Raw genomic sequence first — 7,293 nt, forward strand, 5'->3', positions numbered from 1 at the left:
AAATCATATGGTGTCACCCTACAGATCTTGAGAGAGATCCTCTAATCTAAGTTAGGATGGTTCTAGAGTAAGTATAATATAGTGTAGCAATTCTCAAAATGTAGTCTGCCACATTCCAATATGCTTTCAAGAGATCTGTTAGTTTAAGCCTATTTTCATGAATATAATGTGTGGGATTTTTCTTTTTTAGCTTTTTACCACGTTGACATTTAGAAAGATGGCCCTTAAGCATTGGCTGTTAAGTTTGCTGATGCCTCCTCAGAAATCAAAACCAAAGTGTGCTAGTAAGTATATGTTCTTCAGCTTTGTATATCTACATTTAAAAAAGCCTCGTTTACTTATGAATAGACTGGATCAAGCAGTGCAAATTACTAATTTATTAAATCCTACAACTTGGAGCATACATTTGAATATTCAGTATGAGAAAATACAAAGGATAGTGCTGAATACTGAAGAATGATAAGTTTTTGGAGAAAATCCTTTGGATACTGAGTTTGAAGCTTAACCAGGCACTTTTTAACTTTTTAATGGAACATCGTTATGCCTTAAAGTGGCTGAAAGACAAATTATATTTAGACAGACAAGTAGTTTGTAGAGTTTCCTCAAAATTAACAAAGTGAGCCTGCGTTGTCACTCCAAAGAAAATAATAGACAATATTTGTTTTTACTTATGTCATTTGAGATATTTGAAGAAAAGAGAGAATTTTTGAAACCTTTTTATCTTCAAGTAGATAAAACTTTAAGTGTTCTCATGAGACCCATACAGCTATTAGAACTGTGAGTTTTCACAGTGTATAATGAAATAAGTCAACATTTGAAAGATCTCCATTAATTCACTGAACCCACGAACGATGCCTACTTAATGTTACAAATCCATATGCATGGAAAAGATCCATTCATTGATATCATCCCACATTCCCTTTTGCAACTAGACACTAAAAAACAACGAGTATTTTATTTGAAATGTAGAAAGAATATCCAAGATTATCAGAAAAATATAATAATATTCTCCTTTTGAAACCACACATGTGTGCAAAGCCATATTTTCCTTCAGATAAGTCTATCAAACAATGTTATCCAGTCAGACTGAATAAAGAAGGCAGACAGACATAAGAATCCAATTGACTTCTTTTAATCTAGTTATCTAAGTCATTTGCAAAAATGTAAAATACTGCTTTTCTCAATATACTTTGGTTTGTTTTGGAAAATATAATTATTTTCATAAAATTATATTGTTTATATTTTTCACTATATTATTATTAATATTTTAAATGGATTAATAAGTAAGCATTTTTTTGAAAATTTCAGTTTAATTTTGAATATGGCAACGCTTTATACCTCACATGTACGTTGAGGTGTTAATGACATGCTAATGAGCATCGCTTCACTATGAAAACCAACATCTATTGACAAGATGCTTCACCAACTCTGCTCAATTTGAAGTATCTCCACTCTGTTCTGATCTCAGTATTAGGTGTTATCTGATGAGCTCTTGGAGGTTGTGCCCAGCTCATTTAAAGCCCAGCCTGCAGCCAAGAACTGATGGGTAATCTCCCTCTACTTGGCTTCCTTTCCTACACATCTAACTCCTCTCCAGTGCCCACCATACGTTCTCCCACTGCTTCACTGGCCCAAACCTTGATCTCTGTCTCCTCAGCTCAGCGAGACTCCTGTGCTCTGTTCATATTCCACTTTTCTGTCCTCTCTTCACTCTGGGTCAGAAGTGGTTCTGAGGCAGAGAACTGAGTGAAATTCTTCCAAGTAGTGCTGACATGAGCTAATATTAGCAACTGGCTAAAACCCAGTACACCATCTATTTTGCCTAGTTTTCCCGTTAATTTTGGTGAGAGGCATTGTCTGGCCTTTAGCAGAAATCAAAACTTTTTCATTTAAAAGTTTATGCCCAGTGCATAGCCTCATTCTTGGCAAATTATATTCGGAGAGTCCATGATCAAATAATGCACGTATATGTGTATGAGTAAACACATAGACAAACAAACAAACAAGATAGCCCAGAGCCCATATATAGTAATGAGATAGTTTCTCCTGGTATAAAATTATGACTATCTCTCTCTAACTACAAAGGAACAATGAGGTGGGCGATCGAAGAGATCAAAGTGTTAAAGGTGATTTTTTATAATTTTTCCTTATTAAGGTAATAACTTTCATACATTAAAATTCATTTTTAAATGTCTAGGTCCCTAGGTTGAAAGCACCTCAATACATGGACATTTTGTAGTTTCCTCGTGCCCTTTTGTAGTTATTGCCTCTCTGTCCCCAGATCCTAAAAAACATTGATCTATTTTCTGTCTATACAGTTTTGCCTTTTCAAAACATAATATACATGAATCATACAGTATGTGATCATTTTATTCTGGTGTTTTTACTCAGCATTTGCATCTAGTATTTATGTAGTATCAGCGGCTTGATCTTTTTGTTGATAAGTAGCATTCTACTCTACAGATAGATCACAGTTAATAATACAAATGCAAGGACATTTGGGTTGTTTCTTTTTGTGGGACACCATGTATGGAGAGCTGAAAAAATAAAACAATATTTTTTGTGTCTGTGAACATATGTTTTGCTATTTTAAAATTTTTTTAATGTTTTATTTATTTCTGAGAGAGAGAGACAGAGAGAGAGAGAGAGAGAGAGAGTGTGTGGTCAAGGGAGGGTCAAAGAGAGAGGGAGACACAGAATCTGAAACAGGCTCCAGGCTCTGAGCTGTCAGCACAGAGCCCGACACGGGGCTCGAACCCATGAACCCTGAGATCATGACCTGAGCCGAAATCGGACGCTTAACCGACTGAGCCACCCAGCGTCCCTGTGAACATATGTTTTAATCTCCCATCTGTAAATATCTGGTAGTGGAATTGCTGGATCACATGCTACGTATATACTTAGAGATCAAAGACATTTCCAAACTGTTTTCAAATTGACTGAGTCCTTTTGTATTCCTAACAGCTTATTTTAAAGAGTTCAGTTACCCTTCATACTTTATAGTATTTTTATTATCATATTAAAAACAACTTTTTTAGTGTTTGCTTTTTTGAGAGAGAGAGATTGTGAGCAAGGGAGGTACAGAGAGAGAGGGAGACACAGAATCCGAAGGAGGCTCCAGGCTTCAAGCTGTGAAATCATCACCTGAGCAGAAGTCAGCAGCAGAACTGACTGAGCCACCCAGGCCCCCCTATTATCAGATTTTTAATTTAGGTATTCAATGTGTGTGAAGTAGTGTCTAGTTCTGGTTCTAATTAGCATTTTACTCACTACTCCTCTTTCCAAGTTGTTTAAGCCCTTCACAGGAAGATCTGGAAATGGCCTTATGCTCTTCTTTCAGCGGTGGCTGATACCCTCCTGCAGGCATCTAACACTTCAGTCTCCTGTCCTGTCTCCAACCTTTCCTGGAAATGCATCCCCCCTACTGTGGAAAAGAGCTCATGATTGTGTACAAGCTCCCTTTGTGTCTACAGATTCCAGAGGCTCTATGCTCTCAAACTATCTCACACTTAATTGTTATAGCTAAATGAATATAAACATACCATAAAAAAGCAAGAGATATAGGGGTGCCTGGGTCTCTCAGTTAAGTTTCCAACTTCAGCTCAGGTCATGATCTCTCAATTCATGGGTCTGAGCCCCATGTTGGGCTCTGTGCTGACAGCTCAGAGCCTGGAGCCTGCCTCAGATTCTGTGTCTCCCCCTCTCTCTGCCCTACCCCACTCACGCTGTTTCTCTCTCTCTCAAACATAAACAAACATGAAAAAAATTTTAAAAAGGCAAGCAAAACTTTGTTAATAGGAATTAAAGACCTAAAAATGAAGAGATTTACTATGTTCATGGATTGGTAGTATTGATATCATTAGGATGCTACTTATCAATTTGCACTATAGATTCAATACTATTCTTATCAAATACCAGTAGATTTATACATAAAACTTGACAAAATGATTATAAAATGCATTTTGAAATGTATATAAATATACATATAATAGAATTATTTAAAAAATTTTTTTAAATGTTTTATTTATTTCTGAGAGAGAGAGAGAGAGAGAGAGAGTATGAGCAGGGGAGGGTCAGAGAGTGAGGGAGATACAGAATCTGAAGCAGGCTCCAGGCTCTGAGCTGTCAGCACAGAGCCCAATGCAGGACTCGAACCCACAAACGATGAGATCATGACCTGAGCCGAAGTCGGACACAACCGACTGAGCCACCCAGGCACCCCAAGAAATATTTTTGAAATGGATGACTAAGGTTGAAGGGAGTAGAGTATAAAATATCAAAGCATACAGAAAAAGACCTAAACTTATACTTGATTTTCAGAAAAAGGGTCCATGCATTACAATTGGAAATTGAGTATCACTTCAAAATATAGAAAAACAAAATTATATCTTATGAAAAAAAGAACCTCTATAGCATATGGGGATAAAAAATCAACTGGAGAAAGAGAACAGACCAGAATATAAAAACTAAAACTCTATAACTTGTAAAGAAAAATATAGTTGAATATTTTAAACAGCTTAAAGTCATCAAATCTTTCTTAAACAACACACAGAAATACAGATAATAAAGAGAAGGTGGAATTTTATAAAAATTTATACTGCTCATCTAAGGCACTGTGAATTAGCATCTGTGTCCAGAACATATAAAGAGCTTAACAATTCAGTACATAGGATGAAAACAACCTGATTTGCGGGGGGCGGGGGTGCACAGAGAGAGCCAGAGAACTTGAGAAGTCACTTCAGAAACGAGGCTATCCAAGTGGTATGTGCATGAAAATACGTTCATGACCATTACTTATCAAAGAAATATAAATGACAGCTCTAAGGAGGTCGTTGTGTACCCATCAGAATGGTTAAGGTAGTAAGTGCTGGAGATAATAAAGCAACTGGAATTCTCAGACATTAATTGTAGGAGTTAAAATGGTATGCCATGTTTAGAAAACTGTGCAGCCATTGCTAATAATGTTGTATAAAATATATATATGGTACATACATATAATATGTTGTATATATGTATCCCTAACATTTCACTCCTTCTACTCCTAAGTATGAGAAGATATAATTTGATATTTATGGAAAAACACAAAGGATACGGCAAAAAATTAAGACTTGACTAGTTTAGGAAAACATCTCTGAATTAATTATATCAGAAATTAGTATAAGCCACATGCAGAGCGAGAATAAATTGGGTCATGTGTTTATGGGAGTCTGGAATTACTTTATATATAAATATGGATTCTTCGGAATTAGCCCTGAGATTCCATGGATAATAAGTAATGAGAGGTATTTGTTTCAAATAATTCTGAGCTATGGCAGTACATTGAGCTCTACAGAGACAGTGCCAGGGCAAGTGAGAGCCAGTTGGGCGACCCTGTGCTTTGCTGGGGAAAGTAACTCAACATGGACTAAGGCAATCCTAAGAAGCTGAGAGGCCAAACACATCACATGTGTTCTTTGTGCAAATTTCAGGGAAGATCAAAGAGGAATCGGCCAAGGGCTTCAATCAACTTCTCTGAGTTGGGGAAGAAGTGTTTGGAGAGGCGGAATACCATGTCTGCTAAAGAGAAAGGAATATTTGAAGACAAGGCAAAGGAGGACAAGACTCGCTATGAAAGAGAATCCTGATATCCCCGCTAAGGGGGAAACAAAAAAGGAGTTGAAGGACCCCAGGGTACCCAAGAGGCCTCCATCAGCCTTTTTCTCATTTTGTTCTGAGTATCGCCCAAAAATCAAAGAGAACGTCCTGGCCTATCTGTTGGTGATGGTTGCAAGAAACTGGGAAAGTGGTTGACAAGCGGCCCCACGAAAAGAAAGCTACAAAGCTGAAGGAAAAATACGAAAAGGATATTGCTGCCTACTGACCTAAAGGAAAGGCTGATACGGCAAAAAAAAAAAAAAAGGCATCATCAAGTCTGAAAGAAAGAAAAGGAAGGAAGAAAGGAAGATGAAGAAGAGGAAGATGAAGAGGAGGAGGAGGAAGATGAAGAAAAGTGATGAACTACTTGGTTTCAGCATGGTTTTTTGTTCTTGTCTATAATGCATTTAACCACCCCGTACTCAACTCACTCCTCTAAAAGAAAAGAAAAATTGTAACGTAAGTCTGTGTAAGATTTGTTTTCAACCTTTACAGTGTCTTTTGTTAACACTCTGCTGAGTGTGTCCTTGAGTAGCCCCTGGCCCGGTGGTACTTTCAATACCCACTCATGCTGCCTGGTGCAGATGGGGATTGTAAATGGGCGTGGAAATTTAAAGCAGGTTCTGTCTGGTGCACAGCACATAGGAGTTCTCTATGGGGATGGTGGTTTGTCAAGTTCAGTTGTTTATGATGCAGCTTATATGAAATCATTGCTGTTCTGTTAACTGAACCCCATTCTATAATTGAAAAAAAAAAAGTGCAGCTGCAGCTGTTTTGTTGACATTCTGAATGCTTTTAAGTAAATTCATTTTTTTATTAAGAATTTTTTAAAGAGCTATCATACCTTTTTAAGTCTATTATTATTTTGAATTCTCTTTCACTGACATATAAATGATAGAAAACTGTAGGAATGCACTTTAAAGTCTGAGGCAATATATATGGTAATTTATGATTTCCAAATACACTTCTAAATATTTTGTACTGCTTTAATACTGATTTTGGAAGAATTTCAATAGCACATTCTCTCTTTGGAAGCAGACTAGGTGAGACACATTTTAGGAAAACTGTACAGAAATTTTGCCCCTCTGATGCCCAAAAAGCCTATGATGTACTCTTGACAAAACCCACCTAGATTTGAGCTGTGATTTTATGTCACTTTGCCAGGTTTTTTATTCCATTCTGTGATGTCATCTCTTGGTTTCTCTTCCTTAGCCTTCTGTCGTTTTTATTGTATTTCCTCTGCTTGTCTATCTTAATCTTGCTTTTTTACTTTACTGTGTCTCATCTAATTTTTCATCTTTTCTCCATTCATTCTGGAATTGGTGCAATGCTATCCATATGCAAATGCTACTTTAAAAAGAGAAAAAGTGAGTTGACTACAGTTTTGATTAATATACATACACAAGAAAGACAAATATTATTCTTGGAGAACAATGTCCTTTTAAATCCTCTTCACTGCCCCTAAGCAGCTATTATATGATGACAATAAAGAGTACCTGCCAGTGAAGAGAGAAAGAGAAAGATATAAAGCAGCTGGCAGTATGTTTTCCAATTTTCTTAAATGAAAATGACTGTGGATTTTCATTCACTTTCTTCATTAACTGTAACCCTTTTCACTCCATAGAATAACACGTACTTTAAGAGTCAGTAACTATGGAT

General features: G+C 36.7%; 1 pseudogene; it reads left to right on the forward strand.

The window, feature by feature from the left end:
• The first annotated feature begins 2,090 nt into the window (after nt 1-2,090).
• On the forward strand, nt 2,091-5,993 carry LOC120225642 (annotated as a pseudogene).
• Nucleotides 5,994-7,293: the final 1,300 nt, after the last annotated feature.

This window comes from Hyaena hyaena, unplaced genomic scaffold (assembly GCF_003009895.1).
Source record: "Hyaena hyaena isolate Hyena2069 unplaced genomic scaffold, ASM300989v1 scaffold_1465, whole genome shotgun sequence".
NCBI classification, from domain to species: domain Eukaryota; kingdom Metazoa; phylum Chordata; class Mammalia; order Carnivora; family Hyaenidae; genus Hyaena; species Hyaena hyaena.